The sequence below is a fragment of the Polypterus senegalus genome, chromosome 17 (genome assembly GCF_016835505.1).
Source record: "Polypterus senegalus isolate Bchr_013 chromosome 17, ASM1683550v1, whole genome shotgun sequence".
Classification (NCBI taxonomy): Eukaryota; Metazoa; Chordata; class Cladistia; order Polypteriformes; family Polypteridae; genus Polypterus; species Polypterus senegalus.
The window spans coordinates 74,857,034-74,871,331 of NC_053170.1; the positions used below are offsets into that span (position 1 = coordinate 74,857,034).

The 14,298-nt window shown below is 35.8% G+C and overlaps 1 protein-coding gene across 2 annotated transcripts in view; it reads left to right on the forward strand.

The window, feature by feature from the left end:
• The first annotated feature begins 4,829 nt into the window (after positions 1 to 4,829).
• Positions 4,830 to 14,298, forward strand: part of LOC120518119 (hippocalcin-like protein 1) — a 39,950-nt gene continuing 30,481 nt past the window's right edge. The window contains exon 1 of one of the 2 annotated variants that reach the window (XM_039740723.1): positions 4,830 to 5,107. The gene's annotated coding sequence lies outside the window, so the exon portion shown is untranslated. Of the gene's footprint in view, positions 5,108 to 6,485; positions 6,618 to 14,298 lie in introns of those variants that run through there. The other variant, XM_039740724.1, reaches the window with a different exon arrangement.

Below are 14,298 nucleotides of genomic sequence, written 5' to 3' on the forward strand. Positions count from 1 at the left end.
CCTCTCATTAAACTTGTATTCCGCATTACCCCTGGGCATGACAAATGCCAGCGGCAGCCTGTCTATGAACTTAATTTAAAGTTTAGGTTTACACCGTGCTTTTTTTCCGAAGTAGCAGCACTCATGAATATGGTTGTACATGTCACTCGCTCGCTTATTGTTTCACTGCCTTCTGAATTATATAATGCATGTTTTCTTTAGCGCTTTTTTGAGCTCTTCCTGGTTTTCTACGTACTGCGTTGACAGTCAGTTCACGTGATTACGTGGGAGGCGTGATGATGTCACACGAAACTCCGCCCCACACGGCTTTCGAGCTCAACTCCATTACAGTATATGTAGAAAAATAGCTTCCAGTTATGACCATTACGTGTAGAATTTCGAAATGAAACCTGCCCAACTTTTGTAAGTAAGCTGTAAGGAATGAGCCTGCCAAATTTCAGCCTTCTACCTACACGGGAAGTTAGAGAATTAGTGATAAGTCAGTGAGTGAGTGAGTGAGTGAGTGAGTCAGTGAGGGCTTTGCCTTTTATTAGTATAGATGAGTTTTGAATTTTGCTTTCACTAATGCGGCATAAAGACTTTTAGAAGACATCGCAGAGGCAGATTTGCTGCATTGTCAGGTCACATTATTGTCAACAGCTGCCATTTCTCACTGCAGTGATCTCTATGTGGTCATTCCTCTACTTAATGAATAAGCATTGCATGTTGTGTGATCATAGCACTTTTGACAATAAAAAAATGATTGGCACATGCTGATGCAACACTTGTTGACAGACTGGGAGAAAAATCAAGTTCAAAACATTTTTTAAATAAATTAGCTCTCTTCCCTCATATTTCTACGCCTTTCAATCCAAACATGTGTATCAAGTCTCAGCAGGTGGCAAATCGTCAACAGCCAAGTAAAGATAAACTGTATTTAAAGAGACGCATGTTTTCTTTATGACTGACTCATCTTTTAAAATGACTTCTGTTGTTTACTGATTTTTGCTGTTAAAGCTTTGTCATGTTAAGTCCAATTTTTTATCTATGAGAATTGCTGGACAAAGAAATAATGTTATGTTTCTTCAAGACTTATCTCATAACTCCAAATCTTCTTGCATCATAATTATTATTAGTAGTAATTGATTAGGTTTTTATGTTTTTTTTCCACTATTGATGAAACAAGTGAATTTTCTCTACATCCAGTACTGTACAAAATGACTGTGGAGCTTACATACACCACCTCAAAAAGGTGATTTTTTAAAATATATTTTTGCAGAAAAAGTTTGTTTACTTTATTTGGTGTGAATATAATGAAGCTTCTTTCTCTTACTACTGAATCATTCCAAACTGATGGGATAATTTTGGGTTAGGTATCTGAACACTGTTAATAGTTGGTTTAGGCCTGCCATGCCAAATATAAATTGTGTTATCTTAAGCTCCTACCAGCAGACCAAGGTAGTTAGCAAACAGGTATTACAGGCATATCAGACCACCATTGCAAGGAAAACATTCTTTCAGCGCTACTAGAAAAAGTGTTTTGAATTTTTATAAACTAAGCACCTAGTGCCAGCAGAATATCTACATCTCCTATTTTAAAATTCTTAAACACAGCACTGGTGTCTGTGAGATTATATGTATTTACTTTTTGCACAAACCTGGCAGATATAGTTAACTTACTGCTTCCTTCTTAATATCAGATATTTTACACTATACCTCTCTGAAGTTTTTACTTATTTATTAAATGGGAAAATTTTGTTACTGCTTGCCTTAGCATCCACTGAATTTTTTTCATTTTCTCAACCTTTTAAGATTGTTTTGTTTGTACATCTCAAGTATCCCTCCATGGTTTATGCGCTATAATATTATGTATGACCTCACAAAGAACCTCAGAAAAACTTCTGTGGATCTACATTTCTCCTTCATATTAGCCAAGATCCACTAGACATTTTGGCCCGCCTGCCGTTTGTTTTTTTTTTAAATATGTAGCAGAAGTATGGTGGTTTAATGGAAATTTGCTGCATTAGCACCTGAATGACTTATAATCACCGAAGAAACAATGAATTTTGCTTCATACCAGATGATCTGTCAGAAGAATGTCATGCTAGCTATCTGAGAGCTAAAACTAAAGGGCAACTTAGTCATGTAGGGAAACAATGATTCATACCACTCAATCCAGCTTTAATCAGAATGGTTAAAGAAAATGAGAGTTATTGGTTTAAATTGGCCTGATCCACATCAAAACTTAAAACATATTAATATGCTGCATTAATATGCAGAACCTGAAACAAACTGTTTAGGTTAAAACCTCTCAAAAAGTAATTGTTAGAAAGAAGTCATATATGGAAGAGTGAGCCAGCATTCCTCCATAGCACAGTAGCTCAGTAGCAGCTGATCAATAACTATAAGGAACGTCTGGCTTAAGCATTTGCTGCCAAGGATATGACATCCAAGGGAGCAATTCTTTTTCTCATGTTATGTAAAATAGAGAATATACTGGATGGCACAGAAATACAGTAACTAGAACTGCTTCCTCAGCTCCAGGGAGGATGGTTCAACACCATGTCTTGTCAAATTTGTGTGATGTCTGCATGTTCTTTTCATGTAACAAGTGTTTTATCCAAATGTTCTTATTTCCAACCAGATTATGAGGAAGTCGCTTTCATTGCTGATACCCAGTTGTTCGCTTGTAAATGAGCCTTATGGCATTTCTGCCTGAGATAAAAGCCAGTTCTCCATTGTCTTATAATGGAAAAGGTTGGTTCAGAAAATGGATGAATTAGTCATTACATTTATACAGTATAACTTTTAAGTGCACAAGTGAAAAGGCTGTAGACTACCTTCTGCATAGCCTTATGGTGAGCACCATACCAAGACAAAGCCAAGCGATGATTCTTTTAATGCCAATATAAATCATGGGAGTGAGAGGCATTGCACCATCAAAGAAAAAAACATAGACAGAGTACAAGTTGCATTCTGTATCAAGGTGCCATGCGATTCCTCCTTCCTGCTTACCTTCTGAACTGAAATTGACTCTCCCCCTACAGGTATTGGCTGTACCATAAAAGATTCAAACACAGGTTCTAAAAAGGCAAAGAATATTCTGGTACTGATCAGTCCATGAAAAGATTTATAATTTGTATATACAGCATGTATAGCATGAAGCCAACACAGAGATGATCAATGCAGAGCTTGAGTTCAAACAAAAAGAACAAATTTAATCTAGGAATTTTTTGGTTAGATTTTTATTTCATGATATTTCATCCTAGTAAAAAGGCAGATTGCTCAGGCCACTGCAGCTGAACACCTGATTTATTTTATGACAATATAAAATTGTAATTGACAAAAATAGAAACTAAATGTAAAAAGAGGATGCCAAACATGGCCCTAGTCAGTAGGACCTTGATTATTTGTCCTGAGCTTTTAAATAAAGCGTGTTAAAATTTGCAAATGAGTTGTGGACTGTCCAGCAGTAATTTTTAATTTGATGTTTTGTAATAGGTGCAGGATGCAGTGGTAATTTCAGACACAGAGGAGCCCATGTTAGTTTCCAAATACCTGTCACTTTAAGTAAAATTTGCGGTACAGTACACCCAATATTCCATTTATATTTCTCTTTACAAATCTAAAACTCCAGGACCACAGCTACTGCTGAGCAACTTTTTTTTCCAAGTTACATACATTTTCAGAAAGGCTTCACAAGACCACTGGACTTGTGAATGCGAGTGGGATAAAATATGATCCTGCATTTTTGAAGATTTTTGGATCATTAATAGGCATTTTTATTAGTACAGTACAAGAATACATTAAAGATGCAAAATAGGGAGACAAATATGGCAATTTAATTTTATTAGAAATTGAACTGGATTAGGATTTGTCTTTCTTTGACCACTTTTGCCCTTTGCATGCTTTTCTTACATTAAAATTAAAGATTTTAAGTAAAATGTACTTCTAATTATACATCTTCCTCAATTGTCAGTGCTTATAGAAACATTAATTCAATGAAATTTATACTTAAAATCACTTTGTCATGTTAAAGAGCATGAATATTGAAAGAATACTGTAAGAGATAGGGAAATACACCTATCAAAACATGACTAACTAAAAAACTAACACAAAGAAGTCTGTCAAATAATGACCAACAACAGTTTGGTTTTTTAAGGGAAGAAAAGAGCAGCTTGCATTAATATATTCTGTAAGCAGTTTCATGAAATGAATTGATTGGCCTGATTTATCAAATATGCAATAGCAGTACAAATTCTGTATTAATATAAAATTCTGTATTAAATAAAATGGGTACAATCTACATGCTAATAATTCATTTAAACGTCATATATTCACTAATTATATTAAAAATGCAAAGACAAATAGGTAAAGCTATCCATGTGGGTCTTATTTTTACTGATCACACATGAACACTTGTGTAGTCATACAGATTTACGGTGACCGGGGAACAGTCTGTTAATTGCAAAAAAATATGTTTTGTGGGAATTTCCGTTAAATGATTCACAAATTAACAGTTTTATTATTTTAGATTCATTATATCATGCTAGTTGCGATTCTTTTACGATAGCGATTGATTGCATGGAATACTTACTAATATGTGCAGTTTTTCATGTCTTCTTGCTCCTTTTTTATTCTCTTAAGAGGTTTTTGAAAATGTTACGATTAGTTATTTTCAAAAGAGTATTTTTGAAAGACTTCAGCCTTTTCAAATTCAAAGACAACCCCCGCGGCCACAATTCATTCATTTTTTGTCCATTCATTCAAATGCTGAAAGAACGCAGGGCTGAACTAAGCGCGCCTAAGTACAAGTACGGGCGGGGGTGAAAGGAAGCCGCGCCAAGAATTAAAACCCCTCATCCAGGTCGTAGCTTTGCCAATCGCAGTAGAAGGGCGCCTTCTGTAACTCGGCTTACCAAATCCTGGGCGAGCCTTAAGCACAGAGCCGACAGATAGAAAGCACGAAGTGCTACGTAATCGTTAGCCTCCCCCTCTCCTGGGCGCTTTAAATCTCGACGAACACAAGACTAGCATCTTCTTCCTTCCTTGCACTGAAAAGACGGCGGCACGGTAAAAAAAATCTGCAGCATGCTGGACGGAGCGGCCCGCCGCTGATAGTTCACAGGTAAGGGGAGTGCCTGAAACTTCCGAGTATGTTTTGCAGCTTCCGCAGGTGATACATGTTTGTTTTTCGGGAAGGCAGACGATGTGCATCACCGCCCTTTTTGTATGGGGCAGACGACACGAGTGATCTGGAACATTGCTACGTAGCTTTGTTCATCGTTGTACCGTTTTTTTTTTTTATCCGGGCACTAGAGATTTGCTTTAACAACAAACCTTTTATATCTTTTGCCAAGATACACGAGGAGATGTTTTACGCACACTCAGAACAGACAAGCTAAATGCTAATCTACAGTCATTATCGTAGTATGTCGCCTATGATATTTGTGTAACACTTGTATGCGCTTCGATGCATTCTATATCGCAGTCCGCAGCGCCCCGCCACTGCGCTACCCTACTTAGCGGCTCGTAACCTGACTACCCCATAAGCTGAAAAGCAGAGTGTAAGAAAGGATAATCAACGGGTGCTCCGATAAAACACTGTAAATCGCTGCGAGCAGGTACAAGTGTGTTAAAGATGCGCACGATTTACTCCGCACACATTAACCCGCAGTGAAATAGCCGAACCAGCAAGCGAGAAGCGGCTCTGCCCAAGGGAGAGCCCATACACGAGGCAAGGTTGCACAAAGGGACCTTTAATAGAAGCCTCTTTTTGAGCCGGTGTCTCACGTTATGCTTTGGTTACGAGTATAAAGTTTCAGATGGCAGAGAATATATACACCGTAACTAATTACACATGTCACAAATTTAAGTTAAAACAATCATAACGTTAATTCATACATATTTTTATCAGTTATTCGACAGCAGTTAGTTTCTGCATAGAGTGAAAATAACGAATGCCACTGTTACACTGTTTAAAAACTTTGACTCTAATTTTGCACAAATTCGCAAACGCAGATTTGGTAAAGCCTGAGAAATTATGCAGTACTTCCATCCCACTTCTCGCGCCCGTAGCTGCTAACGGACTGGACTCGACTCATTCCGTTATTAATTTGGTCTGCATCGCAGACTTCATGCTTTTCTCTTAATAGGTGACATGACGTTGAGAGGCTGAATTTGTAAAATATAAAAGACTGGCCAAATAATCAAGCAATTCCATTGTGTTGGTTAATTTTAGATAGTAAATTTCGAATAGTTGTAAACAAGTGAAAACGTAACCATGTTGTGGGTTGTGGCGCTGTACAAGAGTCCAGCGGCTTTCTGCTTGACGGCGCCCACGTGACTTGAGATGGAGCGCGAGCCGTTAGTGGCAACTTCATATGAATGAAATCATATTAGAGAGAGGATGCTGATGGCGAAGGAATAGCGACGCGTCCCTTACAGGATTTCAGCGTCGTCTACATTACACATCCTGTCGCAGTGAACTATTTATGTATTTCCTTTTGGGTGTTTACATGGGAGGCATTCATATCAACAAGTTAATGTACCAACTACAATATAAACATAGGAAAAATAGTTGTGGAAAGTGACGGCAGTGCTTGTGTTATGGAATTATTTGTGCAGCATACAAAAAGGTACTGTATTTTAAAATGATAACGTCTCTATTTTTAAATAACCAAATATAACTAGATATAGTAATATGGATATGATATTCAGAAATAGTTTATCTTTTGTTTTTGAGTGGTGGAATTGTGAGCTAAGATTAAATTCTTTTTTTTTTTTCTTACAAAAATCTTCAGGATTCTTTGTCGTTCTACACATGTGCTTACAATTCAGTTTGCCTAAAATCTGAGCTCATGGTAGACTACAAAATTGTTCATTAGGATTATTTAAGGAGATAAAGGCAATTTTGAGTGAATAGGAGACATTCAAAATTCTGTTTCAGTAGTTACTAAGTTCAGAAATACTTTTCACCTTATTCATTCAGTTCAGTAATTTTTTTGTAGACTATCAGTAAATGTTGATATTTTTCGTTAGTTGTAAAATGAAGCTACCATTAATTTCTAATCAGTAATCCTCATTTATGATGATAATGAAGAAGATCTTAAAGACTACCTCAATTTTAGGCTTTGGTCAAATCATAATAAATTAAATATTAGCACCTTTTGATGTTTTTTGAGTGTAGTACAAATGGCAGGGTGATTAAAAGCTGTTATCCTAACCTGTGGAAGTTTAATGCAGGCTTTTCAGCTTCTCTAAATATGTTAAATAATACAATGTATGATGAGAAAATGCTTTTAGAATTTAGTTTCTTAGTCCTAAAGATTTGCACAGTGTTTCAAATTAACATTCTTAATTGCAATATGATTATCGGTACATTTTAATTTTTGGGACATATAAAATGTAGTTGGCATTAAATGGGACAACAAACGAATGACATGATGACAGCTGAGGATCTGGGAACACTACTCAAAATGCTGAAATATAAGCTCTGGTTGATAGTTTGAATTTAATCCAAGTTCATGGTGTGTGACATTTTAAATGGGTAATTTGTTGAAATTTACAAATAGAATTTAGATTGGTATACAGAAGGCTGTTAATTTTTCTTTGCACTGCAGTTGCACTGAACTTAATTTCATAATTGACGTAACATTTGTTTCTCCCATTAAGTATTCAAATTAACAATGAATAGGCATAGATTGATTTATAAATATATGAGCAGCAGCAAGAGAAGAATCTTTTGAAGTCTACTACATCTGTGTATTTCCTCCAGTAAAGTTGATATCATCAAAAAGTGCACACACAGGCTCTAGCACATTTATTTAGCATTTTGAAATCGGTGGGGCTTTTTTTTTTTTTCCTTTGAGTATTGGAATAATGGCCTTGGTTTATGGGCAGACACTTTTCTAAAATAGTATTCCTCTTCAGAATACCATTTACACTCTCTTGGCTCTTTTGTCTTCTTTGGCTTGTGCAGATGATAAAATATTGTTCTTCTTACACACTACGTTTTTGACACATTAACCATGCAGTTCTTGCTTAATGTGTCCTCAGGATCTGCCTCCTTGTCAGAAGCTATTTACAATTTAACCTGCTCATTTATGGATGTACTTACTTGTTAGTCCTTTTGAACTGTTGTGTGTAATTTGTGTTCCAAGAAGTTTCATTTTCCAATTGTTTGTTTATGTAGACTTAGTAGGTTTCTCGTTCACGCAGTCATTCTCTGTTTTATTTAGTTCTGTTAACAGACTTTGACTTAACATTGCAGTGTAAGGGGCTAAATAAGATTACCATAGGTTATATAATCAAAACACATAATAAACAGAAAATGTCAAATATAAAGTATGTAGTGTTCAGAAAGGCAGGAGTATTCAACCTTGGTTCTAGAGAGCCATTGAAATTTCTGATTTTAACTGAAATCTTTGCACAATTAAATGACCTATGCTCCTCTATCTGTTATCTATTGATGGATGCAGAGTAAATGTGCATCATATAACTTTATTTAGCAGCATGCTGTACATTGAAATTTCTTTGGATGCCACAAGTAGATTTGTCCTCTGATTAGGTTATATACTTTTGATTTTTACTTTAGCAGAAATGGATTTGAGGTGAGCAAGAATAGTTGTGGCCAATAAATCATTTCCTGCTCTTCTGCTGAATGAACCCATTAACCTCTGCTTGTATTCCTCAAAAAATTAACTATTTTGAAAAATATTATATTACACATTTTTTTTTTTATCAATTTTCTGACCTCACTTTTTAAATTGAAGGAAATGCCTGTTTTTATCAGTGTCGGTTACAAATCAGGACATAGTCCTGTACGGGATATAATTGTTACCACATACCACACCCATAATGGGACAATTTAGAGTCTTAATTGAATCTGCACATTTTTAGAATTTTAGTTGGAAACCAAACTACCTGGAGAAACCCCATGTAGACATGGGGAAAACGTGCAAACAGAGCACAGATGGCGGCTGGACTGGAAATTAAATTCAGTGAGGTAACACTTTTAAATACTGTGCCTAGCCCATTAAATATTCAGAAGAAACTACTTTGAACATGAGCTCATTTTTTAAAAATTGTGTTGAAAATAAAATAGATGTCTTTGAACAATTCAATGTGTATAAAAATAGTAAAGAGAAAGTTAACTAAAGCAGAAGTTCTTGACAAGATAGAAACTAGCCTCTGATCAAAAGATTAAATATTAACTGTAGCCATAAAGACTCTACAAGGTGAATCCAGAGTGGCAGTGTATATGGTTGTTGCAACAGGGAGTGTAGCCACTACCTGTGTACCTAATGAATCAGATACTCTAAATATTGGGATGTTTTAAAACAGAAAAGAAATTTTTACTTTTTGAATTGTGCTTGGTTCCTCAGTGCAGAACCATTTTATGTTAAATATTCAATACACATGTATCTATTATGAGGAAAAAAATAAGTCACAAAATTTAAGGAAGAATAACATGTTTTAGGTTTAGTTAAAGAAAGGATGGGTGGAAATATATTTTTGGCTTCCAGGTCACATTATCCGTTAAAACAACCACCATCTTTACTACACTTTTGCAGTCCCACCTTGACTTTAAAATCACTGAAATTTCAATAATCTGTGTATTTTAAACTTTAAAACACAATAGAAACCCAGCCAAGTTGTTAATTGTTTTATGTTTGAAGTCCTTCTGGGCTTACACCCTCAAGTCTCATTTTTGCTATGGAAACCATTGGCAAAATGCATTGGTAGATGGTGCAGGTTTTTCCTCTATGCATTCTGGGTTTATTTTGGAAGGAAGGAGTTAAACTGTTGCTTATCAGTGAAAGTAATATCTGGAAACTATTGTACTAATTGAGGGCAGTCCTCAGATAATGAGCAATCCTGGTGCAATCAGGCCTGTGACAGTGAGACTTTGGGATATAGATACTGTATAGAAAGTTTGTTTTGTATACTGATTTGTTGAAGAGGTAGAAACACTTGTAATAGAGCTATAGTTGTTTTCCATAAGTGCTGTGAAATCACTGTTGTAAAATGTTTGCTTTAAGAAAAGCACTGGTGAGAACTTGGCTAGGTACATGTTGTAAACAGATCACAATATGTAATTTCCTGACACATAACACAATAGGTACTTGGAATAAGCAACTAGACAGAACAGTAGTTTGTGTTATTTTTAGGACCCTCATATCTTACCATAATATTTCTGAAAAAGGTGAAAGGAGATTGACAGTTTGTAAGGCTAAATAGCCTGTTTTAATACACTTTTCTTTGTTCTTATAAAATCACAGATTGCTTCTGGGAAGAGGGAGTAGAAATGGAATTTTAGATTAAAAAGTCTATTAAATAACTGCATCCTTAAAGGGAAGGCAGAGTGGTGCAGCAGTGAGTGTTGTTAGGCCACTGCTTCGTTCCAGGCTGAGGAGTTGTATGTACATAATTTTCCTGCTTTCCTCATACTTCCCCAGAGATGACTTACCAAGTTACCTGGTCTTTTCCTTTGCCATGTGCCAGACTGGTATATACTCTGGCAGTAATTTCTGCCTTGAGAATTTTGCTGCAGAGATAAACTTCTGCATCATTGCAAATCTTAACTGGATAAACAGAAAAAGAAAAGAATGCAGTAGTTTCAGATAAGTAGTTTTCTATGTGGATTTGGTTTAATTTGCACTTGCATTTCAGTCAGTTTTTGTTGCTTTATACAGAAACTACCAAAAGACTCTTATGGCTAGAACTAATTTAGGTTCATACAGTTATGCCTTTGTTTGTATGAAGTGTAATTTCACCTTTTCCTCTAGCTGAGTATCCTCTAACAGTTCCAGAAATATGAAAACGCACTGTGTTTTGTTGATGGATGCTCATCCTACGGTAGTTGTGGGATGTCCCAGCAATTTTAGATTTTTTGCATAATACATGCTATACTGTTTGATTAATTAAATGTTGACATTTTAGTGATTTGTCCATGTTGATAATTAATCCAGCACTTTTATAGTATCTACTGGCATGCGGTGAGGACTGATCCGCTTAATTTCTAGGTAATATCACAAAGCAACTAACATCACCTGTACTTTGATTCCTTCCTAGTGGCAAGTTTAATACAGTGCTTGGGTCTCCTAGCATAATGGAAATAAATACATGTGATGAATCAATCAACTGTACCTAATCCACAAGTGTAGCCATGACATAGGAAACTATGAGTTCCTTGTTCAGTTAATGTATTATTCTACATCCATTTTCCATCCACACCCACTACTTCTGCTGTAGGCTTGTGAAGAACCAGAGCACATCCCTACAGCATCCTACACTGGGACACAACCCCTTCATTGCAGGGAACACTCACACATTTATTCATATTTGCTCATGCCAGGTCAATTTAGAATCATTGAATGTGTATGTATTTGTGATAATAAGAGGAAACTGGAATACATGGATAAAACCCAAACAAACACAGTGACAATTGACAAACTTCATACAATGAAAAGATGGTCTGCAAACTGAAGCCAGGTCTGCAGCTGTTTTTTTATGACAAGAGGTAATTGTAGTGAATGTGACTCCATGGTTGACAGAAGCTGCACCCAAGTGGGATATAGCCCTAGAATATACTGAACAGCGAAGTAAACCGTGATGTATTGTACACTGTTTTCGGGGAGTGTCTCCAGGCCTCATCTCTGCAGCATCTAAACTGCAGATGAAAAAATTTGAACTTGGTAGTAACTTTCAGTTTGCAACTTTGATCAGAGTCTGTTTAGCCCTTGACGTTCTTGAGTACTGCATTATCTCAGTGGCTCTTTCTGTGTGCTGCACACTACTCCTGGCACTGTATTTTGAAAAAGGGTTTAGATAGTTTAATCTTGCTTGTATATCTCTGAGGATAATCTGCTATCATACCTCTTTACAGCCACTAGAGTTTACGTAAGACCAGTGTAGTCTGCCATCCATAGCAAGAGAGAAAGCTCTTACTTGAAAGCTTTTGGTCTAGAGATTTAAGGGTGGTTCAGATCATCACTCTGCCACTGACTTCACATGTGACACGGACTCAAGTCACCTTCCCTCATGTGGTCTGTCCTGCCAGAAGGCCTTGACCCTTAGTGGGGCTAAATTCAGCTGTAAGTTAAAGCTTATCTGTTTGAGTCTCTGGGTGGCATGTAGCAGACCAGAAAACTGATGTCTTGCATTAGGGTGCTTAAGGAAGATATTATGATGTTTATTTTGAATATTTTACTCTGATAATATAGTTCATACTCTTGTGTTCACTACATTCTAGAGTGTGTTTTATGCTTTGTAATATGCAGTAAGTGATTCACAAAGTTAGATTTGAAGTACATATTTTGCAATTTATTTAAGGTTGTTTAATGTAAATATGTCCACCAGTTAATACAATTAGTAGTTTATAAAAATTGAAATGCAACAGTTTTTTTCAGATTGTTTTTCTTCCATTTCTCATTTGTTTCAGTGACTTCACTGTTTAAGTCTTTTTTTGTGGAATCATGGGTGTGTATGTATGATTTAACAATTGACTGATTAAGCAATGCTTCTCTGGGCTTTGACCCACACTGTTTTAAGGAAAAATATTTGCTTATCTGTCAGATAGTATTGGATATACAATTATTCCCAATCTAATAACATTATTTAGATTAACACTAGATGGGTTATGATGATGCTATGAAAAATATGTTGTGATATCCTACACAACATTTTTCCTGTTATTGTTTCAATGTACATGATAAACCATTTTGAAATGGGTTCTCTGATTTATACAGTTCACTGAACTACTGGGTAAGAAAGAGGTATTGGGTATGACTTAATGCTATTTAAAACACTCTTTATCATTCTGCAACAATTGATAGTGTTCATATATGGAAAGAATAGTGTCCTAATGGTTTATGTAACCTAAATAATAGAAGTAAAAGGTGGCATTGTACCTCAGATGGGCCTGAAGGGATCCAATTTACCCAAAGTGCTTGGTATTTGATATATTCTATTTCTGTATAAAGCATAGTTACAGAAATGACTTTTTTCTGAGCTGATTGGCATCTTATCCCCTGGATCACTGCAGCTGTTAAGAGTGCTCCACTTGCCTTGACACTTAGTTTTGCTCAGCTTTCTCTCTTTCCTCCAGCAGCTGATATGTTTTTCATGGGCAGTACCATAAAGTAAACGATTTTGAGAGTCTAGACATTTAGACTTTTATGGCAGTAAGAATGAATTTGGAATATCTAACATTATGTCTAATTCTGAGGCACCAATATCAGAAAAGTCAGAATTTTACTTCTAAAGATAAAGTATGAAAAAAAGACATTTAACAATTGTGCTTTGTCATATTGGTGTCATAACAATAGAACACTGATATGGTGTGCAGATATCTAAAAACAAAGTGATGGTATTAAAAATTAAATCCTTAGTGGCTGTTAAGGAGTGCAGCAGATTGCTGTCTTTGAAAGCAGGGACTGTACTGTTTGGGTGAAATGCAAAATCTGCAGCTCTACAGATCTTTCAGGCTTTTTGAGTCTGATTTGCACTGGTGTCTGTTGTTCCTGAAGCTATATCAGAATTGTTAATCCTGGACAGTCATTTACTTTCAGTATGAACTTTAAAGTTATCCTCTGATATCGTAAAGCAGGAACTTCAGGGAAAGGCTTGCAAAATCCCTGTTACAAAAATACATACCAAATCCTGTAAGCTTGAAAAAGATAAAAACATTTGTATTTTTATACTGTTAAATAATGTGTAATGGTATGTGACTGTGCATAGACTCCTTGCTTTTTGATATAAGAGGGAAATTTTAAAGCTGATTAGTTGAATATAAGTTACAGCCTCATTTTAAAAAGTTACTGTCACATTTTATTTTGTTTCATATTTGGTTTTAATTCCTACAATGTTTACACATATTGATGATATCATTAAGCTTTTTAGAGTTATGACAGCATGTGGCATGATTGACATGTACACATCTGTGTGACATCATGGCACATGGTCATAGCAGTCGTCTTATTTAGGGCTGAGTAGCATATTCAGTCCTCATTTGAACGTTTGTTTTAATAAAGATTTTTTTTTAACATTTCTCTAGCATTGTTTTTCTTTTTTCTATTCAGGGCTGTAATTCAGGGATTTTCACTCTGGGAAACAATGGGGATTAAACTTGAAAAATTGTGGTTTACAGTCAGCAAATGGCCTAGTGGCTATTTCCAAATGATTTGGAACTTTTTTTTTTTTTTTTATGCCTATATTTTTGTGATAATCGGTTGACTGTTTTTTTACATATAAAGATGAAGCCTTGCAGCTGTGTAGTTCCGACTATTTCGTATTCATATGGTGTAGTACTCAATT